Raw genomic sequence first — 20,116 nt, 5'->3', positions numbered from 1 at the left:
GTATTTGTTGGCAGAAAAAGTTATAAATATACTCCTTCATATATTAGTAATTGACATGAATATTAGGAAACATTATTTTATCATCATTATATTGGCCTAAGCTAGACCACTCACTACATAGTTGTTGCTGATATAATTTTGTAATGACTGAGTTACAGAATTTTCCAGAGAATGTGAAAGGTTGGTGCAAATTGTGTTGCTCACTCTTTTCATCAAAGTGTAAATGTTGATGATTGAAATATTATTTTCAAAATTGTTTTCTTGTAAAATATTTAAAATTATACTTAAAAATAAAAGATAAATATGAATTATAATAAATGTCAAAATTAAAAAATAGCCCTGGCTGGTGTAGCTTAGTGGACTGAGCACAGGCTGTGAACCAAAGGGTTGCAAATTTGATTCCCAGTCAGGGCACATGCCTGAGTTGCAGGCCAGGTTCCTGGTGGGGGCCAGGTAAGAGGCAACCACACATTGATGTTTCTCTTTCTCCTTCCCTTCCCCTCTCTCTAAAAATAAATAAATAATATATTTTTAAAAATTAAAAATATTTAAATACACCTAGATGTTTATTTTTAATTTTAATTCATATTAGTACCTATTTTTATAAAAACATGTACAATTATTTAAAATTTCAACTTTTAATATTTATTTATTTGATAATAACTTTAAGCATGTTAAATATTGACCTAGATATACCTAAACATAAAAGAAATGTTAATTCTTTAACATCACAACTGTTTCTTCTGCCAGTTTCTGTTGGGACTAAGCCATACTGATTTATAATTAACTCCTGAAGTAAAACTGGAACAAGATGAGAAAAAATAAAACAGGTACTCCACACTACGAGAAAATGAAAATTCGTTATGCAAGAAATTAGTGAATTCATATTCGAGAAAAAAGATTTAATAAATTAGCCTTTCCCCCCTTACCTATGTGCTTTCACCACGTGAATCCTTCCTGCACCCCGCGGCAGTGTGCAGCCCACATTAACAGAAGCACAATTCCACACTTTCAAAAGTTAGGATTCAGTGCGTTTTCCCTCAAGGCCATAGCAAAAATGTAGAGACATACTTCCTCGCGGCTAACGTCACTAGTCGTGAGAGCAGGTGTTTAGCATTTCAGGTAGTGCCGCACTAGTGCGGAGCGCTGGGTGTCAAGCAAGGAGGCAGTCAGGCGTTTTTAATGAATTCATTTTTGTGAGTTTGTGATAAGTGAGGTTTTCTGAAGCCTGGGGCCTGGAACAGACCCCACTCACCTGGGTCTGAGGATAGCTCTGCTTCTAACAAATAGTCTATTTCTTATTACAGGATATGGGACTATGTGGTAACTATAGATTTATGAGCAGACATGTCCTTTAGGGTAAAGCAATTCTGCCTTTCTGTTTTGGTTAAATCCCAGAAGTTGCACTCAAATGGGGAAGTTGAGTTTAGTAAAAGAACTATATAGAAAACAAATAGTATTCATAGAAACCAGCAAGAGGTATATAAGACCCCGGGGGGCTGGGAACATTGGAAAACAGTGTGAAACAGTGAGAAAACAGGGCTAGCAACAGGGAGAACACATTAGCAGCCCTTAGTCTAAAAGATCAAGGGGAGGGAAGAGTTCCAAGTCTGGGAGAGAGAAGTAGCTGCCCTACACATTCCAGGAAGGAGGCAGCCTGGGAACAGACACGCCCATATCACTCTCTTCCCACATAGTTTCTTTTACTGCCTCTGATTGGCCAATGAAACCAAAGCTAGAGTACAAAGAGGACTCTGATGTACTCCAGGTGGCCAAGATGGAGAGTAGGTCTGGGGCTTGGGGTAGGGAGGTGATGGAGAATATTCCCAGCTACGCACACAAAGTATTTCTGAGTTCTGCAGACAGAAAGGAGCAGCTAAGTCACTCCCAGCTTGCCTACCATCTCATCATTAATAGCTTGTTTTTAAGATTTCAAATGCATGTGTTAGCCTTTATTTAAGAAACTGGCAATGCTGGCAATATTACTATGCAGTTGTGGGTACCAATAATAATTATTTTTAGATGTTATTATATTCAAAATACTTTTGCCATGGCTTAGCTTGCAATTCACACTGTTGTCATAACCTGTGGACAGAGGAACTATACTGCAGCCTTTTTCATGATGAAATGGGGTTGATTAATCTGTATAGTTGATTGCCAGAAGTCAAGCCTCCTGGTTTGATCAGATCTTTAAAAAAATGTTTGAGCACCTTACTTGCAGGGTCTCTCCTTTTCCCGTTCTTAACATCTGCTTATGTATTCTGCCCTCACAGTGCCTTGAACCAGGCTAGTGCAGCGGAGCAGGACAGAGCTATAGCCAGGAGAGATGTTTATTGGGCACACAAAGCTGTTATCAAATTCTGCTGCTTTAGTAATACACTCTCCAATCTGGGGTTGGCAAAGCCCATCATAGAGGAAAATGCAGGACAGTGTATCTGGAAGCCTTAGATGTATACAAAAGTCAGTGGGAAAGGAATAAATAAATCAGTACTTACTCCTAAAAAAGCTGAAATTGCCTTTTTTTGGTGGGGGAGTTGCCTCTCTGGGCAGTTTAGGTAAAAATAGCAAAACATATTTCAAAATAACCACTTTATGCCCTGGCTGGTGTAGCTCAGTGGATTGAGCACGGGCCTGCTAACCACACGATTGTGGTTCGATTCCCAGTCAGGGCACATGCCTGGGTTGCAGGCCGGTTCCCAGCAAGGGACTCACGGGAGGCAACCATACATTCATGTTTCTCTCCCACTCTTTCTCCTTCCCTTCCCTCTCTCTAAAAACAAATAAATATAATATAATAATAATAAAAAAACACTTTAGAGGTAAACTTAACTTTCCCAAAGGATGCTATTTAGTGTACCGCAGAAGCAAATCCTGTGTCAGTTTGCCTAACTCCTGCAGTGAGTGCTGTCACCCTCTCGGTTTCCCAAGCACTTCCACCCTCCCTTTAACAATTCCCCAAAGACCTGTCCCCCAGGGCTGATCATTGTCATTTGCTTCATAATCAACTTCAAGAATTTTTAGGGGATCTGGGAAAGTAAGATGCTGATGTAACTCTACCTGGTTTTTGAAAACTAACTGCTGTGTCCCTGGTCTGCGGTCGGAGTAGACCCCCTCGGGCGTCTTGTACTGTTTCTCTGATTATCTCCTACAGCTCCGGAATACATTTGCTTCTGCTTACCTGTAGGACTGTACTTCTAAGACCACCCTCAGCTGGAATGGCTGTGAGGAGTAAGAACAAGCCAAAGTTCCCTGGGAGAGGACACTGAGACCACCCTCAGGAGAACTTGGCAGGAATCTGCCCCTTCTCGGACTTCTTCCCTTTCCTTTTCCTGCAGAAGTCCCTCCCTGATGGTGTCTCCAGGAAGGACCCCCTTAATGAATCTGCTGCACGTGAATCCTCATGTCAAAGCCTGCTTCTGGAGATCCCGGTCTAAGATGGCATCTTCTGCAGTCTGTACAATGTCTCCGGCAAGAGCATCCCTAGTTCCTCATACTCCATCTTGTCTTATTATTCAGGGAAATGTAGGTAGAATTCATCACGAGTGAGAAATGACAAATCCATGGTGAAAAACCAAAGAAAATTGTATATCTTTAGAGACAGGTCATGGATACTATCTCCTTTTTAATGTGGTTAGAAAAAGGTAAATAAGGGAGAAACCAGAAAAAAAATTAGTTCAAGCAGACAAGCCCCCAGTTAAAAGCTGGCATTGATGTGTTTTCTCCGTGGGGACTTCTCAAGGCTGCTCCAGGCTGTTCTGTATCAGTGGTTAGCCAAGGGGACTACAGACAAAGGAAGGAAAATAACATTAACGCTCCAACCTCCTGCTTTGTTTGAAATTACTAGTAGTAAAGGCTGAGGTGGTAAGAGCTTTTAAAAGCATCTGTTCACTAAATCTTTTGAAAAGTTCTGCACGCTTCCAGCTCAGACCAAATAATGATATCTCTTCTTTCCACCCACTTGCAAAATAGAATCCTTTTTATGATTGCAGAAGTTCCTTCCTTCGCATCAATGCAGAGAGGAAGATTTTGTCAACTCAGCCTGGGACACGGTTTTATTTAACATCTTAATCCTAACAAATCTCACTTTCAATTGATTTCTGATTTCTATTTTATTAAACTAAGCCTTTCATAGAGCCCCTTGCCTCTAGAAGTGAGTTCGCCACTTCCGTCCAAATTTAATGTAGCCTTTAATTATAGGGAGCTCGGTCAGTGCCTAGTAGATTTCCTGGGCCTTAGGGAATTCCAAAATACATCTTATTCTTTGTCAAAGAGACAAGATGAATGATGCATCCCCATCTTGCTTCCTCTTCTAACACTTTTAGAGATGGAAGGCGGTTTAAAAAATTAACTCTCATCTCTTTCCTCGTAATAGAAACTGTTTGCCTTCAGATATTATGCTTGTCTTAAGTCATGTGGGATCATGGAAAGAATACTGGGTATTTTGTATCAGAAGATTAAGGTTCAAGTTCCAGTTTTGTAGTTTAACAGCTATGACGAACATCCTCAATTTCCTAACCTATAAAAGGAGCATAAAAAAAGTCTTATCTACTAAAAAAGGTTGTTTCAAGGATAAAATGAAATGTAAAACCAACTAACACAATTTACAGTGAAATGTGAAGAGAAAATGTATGGTCTAGTAACTACTGGAAGAGAAGGCAGTATTAGGTGTCCATCTCAATGGGTAACAAAGACTACACCCCTCCTCGCCTGGTCTAGGGAGTAGTTGCCATGTTGATTAGCAGAGGATTTTATATCTAACTTTAGAAATAAAGACATTTCTAACTTACTTTAGTCTTAGAAATTGTATCCCCACCATTTCAACCGTTAGTCCTTTTGTTTGCTTTTCTTTTTCCTTCTCCTGGCAGAGAAAGAAACTTGCTTCATAACGTTTACACAATAAGAACCTCTCTCTCCCCCAAGAAGAGGAAAGGCATTTTATGTTAATCAGGTATGGACTTCGGGATGTTGAACCTAATGGTGCACAAAACAGATGAGTCTCATAGATGGTTCAGAAGATTAAACTTGGAGTAGAAGCAGTTGAACTTGACCCCTTTTTTATACTTTACTGTACTATCTAAATTTTTCTTTTATATATTCTGCTTAACCTTTCTTGCACTTGCTTTCTCATCAATAGTCTCAATGATACTGTCCAATGAAATTGGTTGTGAGGATTAAGAATAAACACTTATCACCCATTTCACGCGATTATCAATATCATTATTATATCAATAAGAAGTGGCTTAAGAAGTAATAATACAAAATTTTTTATTAAATTTTTTATTCCATTTCTTTCCGGGGTCCCCATTACTCCACTGCCTCCATTTAATGAATCATTAGAACCTTTTGGAACTCTATTCTAGTTTTTTTTTTCCCAGTTTATTTTCATTTCTTTTACTCTGGTCAGGTCCTCATAGTTTCTATTTTATTTCTCATTTTTTCAATAACTCTTGCAAAAGCCTCAATGCCCCTCTGCCAATGATCCTCTCTGCCAACTGTTCTCTTTATAAAGCATAACTGACCATATTACTCCTGTTTATAACCCATTTATGCATTTTTATTGCCTACATTATTAAATTCTTTTTTTTCCATTTTTTTATTTAATTATTTTTCAAGTACAGTTTTCTGTCTATTACTCCCATCCCATCCCACCCCCGTGCTCCCCCCCTCTACATTGTTAAATTCTAAAACCTTTACAATGACTTTCTAGCCCTTGGTATCCTACCTCCAACCTGTTTTATTCCCACATATTTATAAGAACCTGACTTTTTCAGGAAACTGGAATGTTGGCCATTTCCCTCACTGCCTCTCCTTCCATGCCTACTTCCACTCCTATTACCCCCTCCCCCAGGGCTCTTTCCTCCTCTTCCTGTTTCTCTCATGATTCTGTTGACAACTCAAGGTAGAGCACAAATGCCAGCTTTCCTCGGAACCTGGCCCAGTTCCCCTGGGGGAGGATGAGGCTCTAATTCCTCTGCTCACACACACTGCTTTACTTCAATAACTGTGAGTTCATTGCCAATACTTTTCTCATATTACATGCACACACACACACACATATGCATTCCTATTTAGCTCATCTCTCCAAAAAAGCAGATACCAAGATTAAATTACCTGTTTTATCTCCCAACACCACAATGCCTTGAACAGAGTAGACAGTCATAGAGTATGCATTGAAACATGATAGTTGCGTAGTTTAGTTGCACGCAAAAGGTTTGAGAGAATTTTTCCATCTGCTCAAAGACCATGACTTGAATTTGGCCTCCATGCAAAGAATATATATCACTGCACCCTTTCATCTCCTAAGCAAAACTTGTTTGTGTCGATATCTCTTTGTAACACCAATAATTAGATAGTTGGATAAACCAATTTGTAATGTTTTGGTAGTGGATGCTAATAATTGAAAGAAAAGTAATACATTGATACACAATGACACCCTCAAAAGTAGGAACTCTAAGAGAAGATATCACCAAGTGAAGCAAATACCTGGAAAGGAAGGCCTTCGTGTCTCCTTTTCATCCAGGTATATTCAACTATCTACTCTGCTCTTGCATACAATCAAGAAGAATGATACTCACACTGAAGAGAAGATGAGATAATAGTTATCTTCATACAGTGTATACTAAGCATCAGAGTATCTAGTAGGAAACCTATCAACATCCCACCCATCTACCATGGAACAATATCCCACCCATCTACTATGGAACACCAGGAAAAAGCCAGTAACATGAAATTTGCATACAAAGGTGGACTGTGATTCCAGGCTACCGAGGTATCAGTTTTCTTAAGCAAACCAGCCCACATCTAAATCAAGAATGTTTGCCAATAAGTTCTAATTTTTTAGGCCCTATTTGCTATTACAATAAGTGAGTTGTCCTCCACCCGAAGGATGCCCTCAGCAGATCTCACTCTAGAATGAACGTCACAAGCATTATTTTAAAACTTAAAGCTAACTGACCCGAGATGCACTATTTTCAAACCCTCACAGAGTTGAATGGAAGCTGTAAAAATGGGTTTCAAGGCAGATTTGTCTCACATATTCAGTAATTCTTGATTTTTCTGGGGCCTTTTTTCAACCAGAGCTGACGTTGCATTCAGATTTCCACAAGTGCCTGGTGAGAGGGGACGTTTTCTGCAAAGGTAGCTGGGGCGAGTGTGAGGCTTTTGAAATGCTGCTGAGGCAAGTCTCCAATTGATAGATTTATTTAGACCATGTTATATAGTAAGCTGCCACAGTCCTGCACTTTAAAACTCAACGATGTGTAAAGAATGCAAGGGCTGACAGTCCTTCATAAAAACCGCCAGCAATCCCTGCTCGGAGAGCTCCGCAATATGTTTCAGGTAGATGAAAGAAAGCCCGCTATAAATAGACTTTGCACAGGAAACTTTAAAAGGGAAATGTTTTCATTGGACAAAGGTATACAATAATATTGTGCTGTAGAGAGGAGGCCCAAAAGCAAAAAGAAAGTGATAATAGTAATAATATCAAACTAGGTCACCCCATGTGTATGAAGATGACTGAAAATACAACCTTCAGTATACAGGTTCAACATTCTACTAAAACCTCCATTTTTCTCATTGGTAAAATTAGGGCAATGTTACATACATTTCTTCTCCAGAGAACTGCTGTGTGAACATCATTAAAAAGCAACTTTTAAACAGGAAGGAACTGTGTAAACATTAGGTAATTATTAACAATTCTTTCATAAGAGAACTTGCCCTGGATGCGATCAGCACAGTGGGCCGATGTTGCAAACAAATGAGGTAGACAGGTGACACCTGGGACACCGAGGAGCCTGGGTAAGAAAAAGCACAAACCGGTAATTGACACCATTTTTGTCTACTTCATTTTTTTACAGTTTTCACAACTTCCAAAATACTTTTTATATTTAGAGAGCAATAAAACCTTAAGGTAAAATGGATTTGGCATCTCACAGCTGTTGAAGGTGTGCTGGTAGCATCAGGCCAGAGTTTTGCTTGGGAAGTTGTATGACATCAACCTCAATGTCCTATGCANTTGCAAACAAATGAGGGAGACAGGTGACACCTGGGACACCGAGGAGCCTGGGTAAGAAAAAGCACAAACTGGTAATTGACACCATTTTTGTCTACTTCATTTTTTTACAGTTTTCACAACTTCCAAAATACTTTTTATATTTAGAGAGCAATAAAACCTTAAGGTAAAATGGATTTGGCATCTCACAGCTGTTGAAGGTGTGCTGGTAGCATCAGGCCAGAGTTTTGCTTGGGAAGTTGTATGACATCAACCTCAATGTCCTATGCAGGAGGCATCGGGGCCACGGATTCTCATCTGGTCTTCTGTCACTCAGCCGTCTTCAGGAAACTAGCCTAAAAAATCCCCCAGATCCTAAGAATTGCAAGAGTCTTAGTATTCTGGCTCTAGCCTTCAGAAAATCAATGTCTTAATTGGGAATATACACACACACGAAACCCCCAACACACTTAGCTTATGCCAAAATTCAAGTTAAAATACATCTTATTTTTTATGTATTCTATGTATTTTATGTATTCGAACATTACATCCTATGTAATGTTAACAACATTTATGAGCTGGTGTTGTTTTGAGTTACCAAAATGACATTAAATGACTGATTTTCCTGGATTTATTTGTGGTGTCTGTGTTGCCTCATTGTCTTCGTCACATCATTGTGACTCAAACACAAAAGGGAAAATGGAACCCACTTTTGCGCTCCAAAGCCTATCTGAATTTCCAAAGCTGTGGGGAACGTGACCCGGGAGCAGGGGGGGGGGGTGCACTTACTGCGGTGTTCACACCAGAAGACCTGATGCATCACCTAAGATTGCACGCAGGTAGGCTGATGTGTTTCGGACAGGGTTTCCTTCATTCTATCAGCTCCACGCTGGGCAAGCGTCACTCTCACAGTTCCATCCTTCCTGTCCCGAGACGTCTGATTTCCTCCCGTACAAAAATCAAACCGAACCTCATGGTCTTCGTTTTAAAAATAGCACAGTACGAAGCCTTTGATGTCATGTATGATCACTGCTCCGGGCAGTTTGAGTAACCTAATTTTTCAAATTTGGTTAATAATTCTCCTAAGACTAAGCCCTTCTAGGAGCTGCTCTAAAAGATGAAAATACAAACCGTGAAAGGCCAGTCAACTGAAAGCACAGGCAGGAACACTTAGAATTCATCAAACAAAACATAGACAGCGCGGCCCTCTGGTTACGGCTTATTTTATATGAGTATTGTGTTTAAGAAACTGCAAAGAGCCGAACAGTTATTTAATCAGAACAATAAACATGAAACCAGTAAAAGGTGTACATATTTAACAGAAAATGAAAATGTTTGAGAATACTGCACATATTTGCTAATGCTGTACATATTTGCCTAATTTTGTATTAATGCGAGACCAGATTTAATGTATTTCACTCCCAGCTTAAATGTGAGATTCGAATCCTTATGAGCAGGCTGGAAACGTTTTAATTTATTTGCAGCTGAGGGGCCGAGGGTTGCAGACCCGCGAGGCCACGCCCTCCCACGGGCCGTGCCGGCTTCCCAGTCCTCGCCCCTGCTGTTGGAGAGAAGCACGGCCGCGTAGTTTGGGATGCGCCCAAATTGTATCGTCGCTTCTGGGTCACGTGCAGATGAAGGGTCCAGAAGAACCTTTTACAACAGTAGTTCTGGATCAGTATGTATTAAACTTGTGTACAAACAACCTAATTAATGTAGAGAGTGATTTGAGAATTTATGATTCACGCAGTGCCATAGGCACTGCTCCGTGGTGCAAAAGGTGGCAAACGTGCCTTCCCTAAAAGTTCCACGAGTACAACAAATCCAGTGAAATTTCAGTATATTTTGTTAATACTTCACTAAAAGAAGTGCCTTCCTTTCATCTTCCTGGGAACATCATGCTCACCCTATGTGTTTGGTACCACATTACTGTTTTTCTAGATAATTTCTAGGGTATCTTCAAATGGCAGCTCAATTGTCATTCTCCCAAGAAAGAGCTCCTTAAAAACTCACTATTTCAAAGTTCCTGAGAATTCTCCCTGACTCTTTTGTTTTCTACCCCGCAGCCTGTCTAAAAGCTAGCTCTGTTACTCTACCTTAAAATTGTATCCAGAATACAACCACTTTTCACTGCCTCTGATGTTGCCACTGCTGTCTGAGCCATCCTTATTTGTGCCTGGAATGTAAAATGGACTTAATGGTCTTTCCCGCTTCTGCCTCTGCCTCTGACAGCCAGAGTCACTGTCTTAAGACATGTTAGTCCATGTCACTCATAAAGGCACTACAAAGCTTGCCTGGTGACCAGGGCAGAAGCCAATGCCTTTGAAATCAGCTAAAACACCCTACTTTATCCATCCCCTACCTCAATTCAGGCACTCCGGGACCACACCCCCTTTCTTATTTTTGATTCACCTGTTTGATACACTCTCCCCTGGATTGTACCCAGTTTGTTTATTGTTTATTCTGTTTTTTTTTCTCTAAAAACAGAAATTTTGCCTGTTTTATTTAATAAAAACAGAGATTTTTGTCTATTTTGTTCATTACTGTATTCTTAAAAGAAGAAGACACATGCACACTAGGTAAAAAAATATTTTTATATAAATAAATCACCGCACTTTTCTCTGAGACACCTGAACAGTCATACCCCCAATGTTTAGTGTGATTATTTGTTTATTGTTTACTGTTTTTCCACTCAATGCTGATGTAAGTACCCAGAGTTCAGAGATCACTTGTGATTTGTCTGCTTTGTATCTTCAATGAATCTCTAAATGAATTAATGAAAAAATAGTAGGAAAATGTCCTCTTTATTACCTACTATGCTCATAATGTATTTGATAAAATTTAAAATATTTCTGTAGTTAATAATGTACTCACTTTTTGATCTCTCTGTAATATATCTATGTAATCTGAATTTGAAACTGCATGTCTTGTATAAGTACCTTATTTAAAAGGAACTTTGGTTATCTGTTTTACTTTAATAGTTTATTTCTAAAGATGGGTAGTACTTGTTTGTTTTTTTACAATAGTCATAAATATATTTAATTGGTTTTTCTTACTTAAAAGCATAGCATAATTTTGCAACTATCATTTTAATTCATAATGCTAAACAAAGAAAATATACATACATCTTGTTGTATGGCTTCAAGTGAGCAGCAAAAATACAAGAAACATGATAAAATTAGGAAAAGAAGCAGCAGCTATGTGTAAACTGCGAAGGTCAATGTACTTCAGACTTTGCTTACATGTGTTCCCTCATCAGCAAGTTTCTTGCTAGGGGCAACCTATTAAAAGAGAGTGTGCTACTTTTTGTTTTTCTGTCTGAAGGCATTCTGCTGGCCGTGCCTGGGGGTGGGTAGACTAGGACTTGCTGGTATGCATCACTCATGGTAAAGCATAGCCACCTTCTCATCAACTACATTTGGTTTAAGGTGTTTCCAGCAGAAACAGGGTTCTTGCAGCATCATAAGTAAAGCATTCCAGGAGACCCATTAGAGGCCTGGTTCTATTTATTTCAGTGGAAATAGGAGACTGGTTTCCCAATGTCTCAACTCTTCCAACCTGCCATGAAAAAAAAAAAAAGTCCAATCTTGTCTTCATCAAGACAAAAACAAAGGTCAGTGTACAGAAATTTTGTACCATATTAAAGCTTAGTCCCCAGTCTAGCCTTTGTCACCATCAGCTAGCTGAAGGCCTTCCTTGATGTGATACATTATTGCGTTGCTGTACCCAGGCTCCTGCTTGGAGCTGGATGATGGACGGCCGCTGCTGAGGCCACGAGGCTGCTAAGGAAAGGGAACTCAGGAGCAAGGTGGGGCCGGCACGGGTGTTACCTGTCAGGTGGGCGAGAGGAAAATCTCTTTGTTATTAGCTGAGATTATATTATCTAGGACCTGGGAAGGACCAGGGGCCTTTTCCAAATACCGATCAACTTCCCAAGCTTTTGGGACTTCTAATGAATCCAGCTCCTAAGCAATTTATTCTCCAGATCTTTAAGGGTTGTGTCTCTCCCACAATTCAATCTTTTCCCCAGGCTAGACTGATGGGCTTCTATGGTCCCATCTTGGCTCCACTCCGCATGTGCTTACTTCCCGCTGTATTGTTTCATCCCTTCCCCTTGTGATCTGGTAACAGGCTGGTGGTTCCCTGGGGAGTGTGTGAAGTTGTAATTTTTTGGTAAAGCAGACAGACTTCTGCTTTCTAGTTTATTATGTTTAGTAGTGTCTGATTTCCTTTGCTTCCTTCCCTTATCAATCACTAGCTAACTACCTACACTACCAAGGGGACTGAGGTTTTCATCAACTCTAAAAAGTGAACTGGAGGTGCAAGAGTAAGTATAGTGATATTATACAGGCATAACATGCTTCCAGAACTCTTCCAAAGCTGGCTTTGGGGTGCACAGCCTGCTCACAGTTGACAACCAACATACACAGCTCTTGTCAGTCCCACTCTGCTTGGCTTGCACTGGTTTAAGCAAAATCAGAAATTCTGTGGGATTCTCAATGCCGCATACAAAAACAAAAATGTTAAGCTTCAAATTTCTTTAAACTTTCAGTTGAATTTCAAATAAAATGTGTAACAGAGCTTTACTTTCTTTGAGTCAATCATTTGTTAAACAAATTCAACTTGAAAACCCCTGTATACCACCCAGAGAGATGCTAGGCAGAAACCCTACCAGCACTTACCTAATATACTAAAGTTCTCATTCCTCACCCATATATTTCTCTTATAAGTGTTCCAAATTAATTCATGATCTTTAACATAAAAAGATATAGCAGTTTAACCTAAATTTTAATTGTAAATGGAGAAAATATATAAATTATAAATTATAAAAAACAACTGTATATTGTCTGATTACTACTACAATAGTGGTTTATTGTAGATCATGGTCTATCTTTATTTGTATAGTTCTTTTGCCGTCAGTTCATCTGTGATTTTCTACCTTAATTCTAACGTCTTCTGCTGTAACAATTTATATCTGAAAGGAAAGATGTTGGCTTTAAATATGTGCCAGTATATATGTCAGACTTACATAAATAAATGGATAAATTAATGGATATATTTGAGTATATTTATAGCCACCAACCTTGAAATTTTGTTATTTGCCTGCTAGAACATACATGTATTCAATACATATTTTTGAAAACCTATTTTGGGCTCTGGGATCAGAGCAGTGAACACACAGTTTTCTTGAACCAACATAAATCATATTCCAGTAAGGAAGGAACTAAACAAATACTTGCTTGTTTACTAAAAATACTAATAATGAGGGCAGTAGTAGTAATACATCCATAGCTCTTTGTGCTGAACATGGTCCTAATGCTGTCCCTGTCTACCTGTCATCTATCTACTTACCTACCTACCTATCTCGTTATTCTTCACCACAGTCCTTTGAATTTGGTACTGTGTGTATCCTACTTTACACACATAAACACAGAGGCATGCAGAAGTTACACAATTTGCCCAAGGGTTTATTCCTTATAAGATGTACAACTGGAATTTTAAGTTGAGAGAGTCTGATCTCCTATATGTACCCCTATGTTCATGGTGGCATTATTTATAATAGCCAAGAGATATGGAAGCAACTTAAATGCCCATCAATAGATGAACAGATAAAGGGGTGGCACATGTATACCATGAACTATTACTAAGCCATAAAAAAAGAATACAATCTTGCCATTTGTGACAACATGGACAGATCTAGAAGGTATTATGCTAAGTGAAATAATTCAGACATAGAGAATCAAGTACTTTACAATTTCTTTTAGTTTGGAACCTAGAAGACAAAGTAGATGGACAAACTCATAGATACAGAGAACACATTGATGGTTGCCAGATAGGAAGGGTTAGGGGAGATTGGTAAAAAAGGGAAGGGGATTAAGTGGTACAAATTGTCAGATATGAAAAGGTCGCAAAGATGTAAAGTACAGCATAGAAAATACAGCCAACACTATTGTGATATGTATTTATGGTATTGGATATTAGGCTTATTGGGTGATAACTTTATAAGGTATACAAACGTCTAACCACTATGTTATACACCTGAAGCTTAGGCTATATTCTATCATTGAAAAGTAACTAAGTATGAAAGTCTGATCTCAGAGTCCATATTCCTAACTTCATTTTATTTCACCTTTAAAGAAATATCATGAGAGATAAGTGGCCTAAAGATAAATGACTCAAAGTAAGGCAATACAGAATGTAGTTTTGTTATCGTAATTTTAAAATATGTCCACAAATTTCTGATGTTTTTTCCCTTCAATAGGTGGAGCTGGATTTATTATTCTAACAAGATGAATAAAATAGAAGAGAAAGTGTGTTAACCTCCGAGATTAAGTTATAAATACCACCGGGGATTCTTTGTTCTTTCCATCTTGGACGACTCACTGGGGAAAGCCAGCAGCCATGCTGCAAAATCGCACAGCCATCTCCATATATATTTTACTTCGCATTTTTTCAGCATGTGATAGGGCTGTATTTCCCATGCCCTTTGAAATTAGTCATATGACTTGTTTTGACCAACGGAAGTTAATTTGAAGTGACATTTATTTCTTCCAGACAGAAGCTTTACGAGGCAGTATTTAATTACCGCATTCCTCTTCCTCCCTCTGGCCACTGTAAAAGCACGTGTCAAGACAGATCATCCTTCCTCTCAGGGCCCTAGGTGATTGCAGAAAAGCATCACCCTCCATTCCCCATGTGTCTCTATGCTGCACAGGGGGGTTGAGCAAGATATAAACCTTTGCTGGGTTTATCCCCTGAGAATTGAGGGTGGTTTATTATGGCATCAGACACAAACTATTCTAACCGATAAAGTTCAACTCTATTAACACGTTTAACACACGAAAAGATGTCAGGGACACCAGAACTGGAGAAGGCTGACAGCAGGTCCCAAAATATCCTAAAGTGAATCCCAGATGACCAAGGGGCTCCAAGGGATAAAGAAGCAATTTGTCCACACTCATCTGACCACAGTCATGCATTTATCCTAAAACGCATTGCCTGGTTCTTTTGGTTGCCAGAGCAGCCTCCGGAGAATTCCCTGAGCAATGATTCACCACACAAGACGGGAAAGTTTTAATGGGAACAACACGACTCAGGCACCCGTTGCCAAATAGAAGTCTTCTGGTTTTTCTGACATGAAGCAGGCTCTGTCACATTTAACAGAGGCAGACAGAGCATCCTAACCATTTGCATTCATCATTGTTAGAGTGATGTTCCTTCTTGTGCTGCCGACACCGCTGGTTTTTGTCAATTTGTAAAGTGTACAGCTCTATGAACCAACTACCTTCCCTCCCTCAAAGATTTAATTAAGGAAATCACATGCCATGGCCCTCGTTTCTACCTGCTTGATTAGTGTGTAGTGAACAATTTGTTGTTGTCACATCTCAGGGTGATTTATTTTTTTGCCCAGGGTCCATAGAGAATACTGTTTCTCCATATTCGGTATCTTCACAGGCGGGGGTGGGGATGTTGTATTTTGTAGAAATAGACACACAGAGCTTATAACACTTGGCTATTCCCGTGATTTTCATCTTGTTAAGTGTCAGCATATCACTGTCTTGTGTTTTGCTATTGCTAGTGAATAATTTTTAGCGCCAAAAAACTATTTTGTTTTTCCTTTATTCCAGAGAGACACAACAATATTGTAAATAGGTACACATCTATATATCAGCTTCTAACACTACAACTTCCAAGCTGTGTGACTTTGAGCAAGCTACTTAACCTTCAGCTTCATCACTTCTAAATGAATAATGATAGATAGCTCTTGTTTTATAAGGTTGTTGTGAAGATTATGTTAACCCCTGTGAAGTACTGAGTATAGTGCCTAGAATATTACGTTTAATAAGTGTTAACTTTTATTCTTTTGCATTTAATTTATTATCCCCATGGAGGAAATCAGTAAATCATATGTGTTGTACCTCTGCTTAAGATGCTTAAGTAGAAAAGAAGGAAGAGTAGATTAAAAATATTCGTACCTGCATTTCATGTTTTGTCCAAAAGAAAATAAAATGTACACACTCTGATGCCCAGTGTAAATAGATATATATATATATACACACTTATTTACATTATAATAGCTCTTTGATGCGAACACAGATAGTGCATATTTGAAGTCAGGGGCCATATTTTTCATCATTGTGCCATCTGCCTCTACCTTAGACTATATACATGGTAAAAATAACTCTTTATTAAAAAAGAAAATGAATACATGAATGAACAACTTCCCCCTTTATTTTTAGATCTTAATTTTCCACTATGCATTGGACCTCTGTGACTTCAATTTCACTTTAAAGATATTTTCAACTTATTTAAAATTTGGTAAACATGCCAAGCCCTTGGCCCCACCATGGACAGATACGATATAGTGTCACTGGTATAGAACCCAGGAATGGGTATATTTTGTGAGACCCCAGCGTATTCATAGTGCAATAGTCCTCTTATCTGCAAGGGATATATTCCAAGACCTGCAGTGGATGCCTGAAACCACAGTTAGTACTGACCCCTATGCATTCTATGTTTTTGCCTATACCTGTCTATGATAGAGTTAAATATATAAATTAGGCACCGTCCAAAAATAATAACAATAAGTAGCAGTAAACCAGAACAATTTTAATGACATAAAGTAATGAAGCTACATGAATTAGACATTAGGTAAAACAAGGTTTACTTGCCCATGAGCACTGTGACACCTCACAGCAGATCCGGGATGCAAAGGGCTAAGTGCCAGTGGGTGGGAGGGAGCACGTGCAGCGTGAAGACACGGGATCAGGGAACGAGGCACAGCCGTGGTGGGACAGAGCTGGATGGAGCAGTCTCATCACCTGACTCAGATTGGCTCCTAGTTTAAAACTCATGAATTGTTTATTTCTGTTTATTTTCCATTTAATACGTTCAGACTGCGGTGGACCTCAGGAAACCAAATGAAACCACGAAAGTGAAAACTTGCAGAAAAGGGGGAAAGAATTATTCAATTGGTTAGGTTCAGGGTCCATTCTTCTCAGGTCTCGTTAAACTCTAACACTGGATGAGGCTAAACTTAGCTGAATATCAACTCAAAAGATTTGCTCGGTTTTAGAAATTGTTGATCTAGTCCTGGTTATATCAGAATTGGAAATCCATAGGTTTTATAACTCCCTACTAGGGCAGTTTCTTTTTTTTTCTTTTAACTTTTTTTTATTGTTCATACTACTATGGCTGCGCCCATTTTCCACTCTTATATCAAGTTGGGGTAGGCAACTTTGTAAGTATCTTAGTCATGCTTTATTTATTTTTTCTTCAAAAAACCCTTTTAAGGATGATGCTTGTGCTCTACATAATGAGCTTTCCATAAATTATCACCTGACTAAAAATAGTTCTAAAAAATTGAGTAAGCCAGCCACCCAGCAGGAAGAAGGGCAGTGTAAGTAGTAAAATGGTTATTTAAGATCGCTGAAGTCTCCAACGGCTCATTACTCCACCAAAAAAGTAATAATAACTGCACAGATTCTGATATTTGCCACGCTTCAGTGTTGGAAAGGTCGTAACTCACAAAGCCGGCGTTTCCATGGACTCGTGACTCATCACATGTTTTGAATCACAGCAATCTGCAAACAAATCCCTTTTTGGCCTGAGTTTTCAATGATTTGCCTTTCTGAGTTAAAATAATTAATCATTTTTGTGCAGGATATGAAGTAAAGTGGTAGAAGTTACATGTTCATAACCAGCAATAAAACTAACTCGTTACAACAGAGTTGTTAGATTTTTTTGACGTCAAAAAGAATGTCCAAGGTCAAACAGCTGGTATGTCGAAATTGAAAGGGAAGGTGGAAACACATATATATTATGATCTACTCTACACTTAAAACAACCGTCCCTTAAATTTCTGTAATTCAGAGAGAGTGGCATCGTGATAGCAAGTGATAATGTCAACAAGCTTATTTAAAATATATCACCTTCTGTTCAGGCCCCTGTTGGTTTTCTTCACGCAGTTATTCAGCTCGTAACCGTGTTATTCACCTCTGTGCCCATGTGAGCGCATTTCTTCACTCCCCCAGAGCACTGAGCTTTTTAAGGGGAGAACCTTCTTCATTGTTTTGACTTTGACACTTGGCACATGAAAAGTAGTCGAGAAGCATACCTTGAAAGCATGCACATACACTTCTTTTAATGCAGCTATGTTCCTGGCACTGACCTAGGCCTGAGGAGGTATATTATTATTCCAATGACTCTGTGCATATACACTAACTTTGTTTTTTTAAAAAGGGAAATTGTAATTAATTGTAATTAAATTGTAATTAAACTAGATTTGGTCATTTGTCCAAGATCTCCTGACTTCAGTCTACTATAGTTCCCACTAAGTCCCCACTCAGTAAGAAAATTTGACATATAACCTTTATCTAAAATCCCGAAGCACTTTTCAAAACATTTTCTCTGATTTTTTTGAATCGGTAATCCATTTTTAACCTGGCAATTAGCAATGTTTCAAAATAACTCCATACCATAAACTTAACCCGAAACAGATACTACTATAGTTGGTTCTGTTTCATTGAGTATTGTAATAACAATAGAAAGTAAATATTCAAACCACAGAAAAACAAAACTCTTTATGTATTATTAACCAGGCAATTTTTTTTTTACTTTAGTCTTGAAGTTTCCAGGTGAGGAATTAACAACTAAATTGTCATACAAAAGCTTTGATTTGCTGGGTGAGGGAAAGCAGGAGCCAGTTAGGGTCCTGCTGACCTTGGTCCCTGTGGAATTCCTTGGTTGCCCACCCTCCCCTATATCCCCTACTGAGTGAAGTCCTTGACTCCTTAGCCCTCCTTAAAATTTCTGAAACTTTCTTGGACTATATTTGCAATGGTCACCCCTGACTTGGACTTTGGTTTTTACTTAAAAAGAATGCGACTCCAATAAAGGAAACTTGACTAGATTTTTTTAAAAATCATTGTTCAAAGTTTCTCAACCATTACTTGCAGTTTTCTGTTGTTTCCCAGGAGCTCCTCTCATCTCTTCCCCCTGCTGCTTGTCCCTGCCCACAATGCTCGTTCATATCTCATTCAGAATTCATACTTTTTGTTGGTGGTAGTATTTCTTTCTTATTCCTCTTCCACTGGCCTGCAGAAACAGCAACAATCGTAACACCAATATTAAATCTCCAACACTCATTTCCCATGTCTCATATGCTTGACCTTATGCTAAGTGCCTGAAATGAACAAATACTCTCAGCTGCTACCCTCGTTATCTATGAGGTAGATAGTATTATTAAGTTCACTTTATACAGGAGGAAACAGACACCGGGTGACTCTTCTAAGTCGGCTACCCCTGGCTCATGTTAACGTCTCAAGGTAATGACTTAAAGTTGGCTGCTCTTAGAAGAAAATCTGATGACAGCTATTTAAAAAGAATCATCTCTCATCCCATTCTACCTCCTACATTTTGTTAATTATTCTTGACAAGTCTTTTCAGCCATGGGGCCAGCAGAGGACAGATAACTTGCCTTGTGCAATCCACCCAGCCCTACCTGACCTGGTCCACCTCACCCTCTCAGGCACTCAGGCACAACAGAGAGACCCCTGTCCTGGTAATGAGGGCACTTGGCCTTGGTCTTTTCTTCTGCAAAATGCAGATTTCACATATCTTCTTCTATCATGAGTCTGCATCCTTTAAGCACTTGTCATTCCACCACACAAAGCTGTCCAAAATGCACATTTAAAATTTGCAAAGCCACAACTGTTCATATTACTCCTCCACTTTAGAATGTCTTTCTTCCTTACTTCTATTCATAGCTTATTTCACCCTTTTTAATTCAACTTCCATAGCACCACATTTTCCCCAAATCTCCACAGTGCTAACTTATTATTCTTCCCGCTGCAATACTCTGCAGTGTTATTATTTCTTTCTACTGTGCAATGTTCCTATTTACCTACACTTAACTTAGTCTCTTCATGGAGATCATAAACACCTGGCAGACAGTGACAATGTTTTCCTCAGTTCTCTTTCCCACATATTGTCAGACCCATAATTTGCACATAATTTTACCTCAAAAGCATTTAATTTATTAGGCAAACAGTCAGAGTTATACAGAAGCAGAACGTTTGCTTTGCTGACCCTCTCAAACTGAAACTCCAACATTTAGGCTGCTCA

Source organism: Sturnira hondurensis, unplaced genomic scaffold (assembly GCF_014824575.4).
Source record: "Sturnira hondurensis isolate 20B ecotype Veracruz unplaced genomic scaffold, ASM1482457v3 Scaffold0001872, whole genome shotgun sequence".
Classification (NCBI taxonomy): domain Eukaryota; kingdom Metazoa; phylum Chordata; class Mammalia; order Chiroptera; family Phyllostomidae; genus Sturnira; species Sturnira hondurensis.
This window is presented reverse-complemented; position numbering follows the sequence as displayed.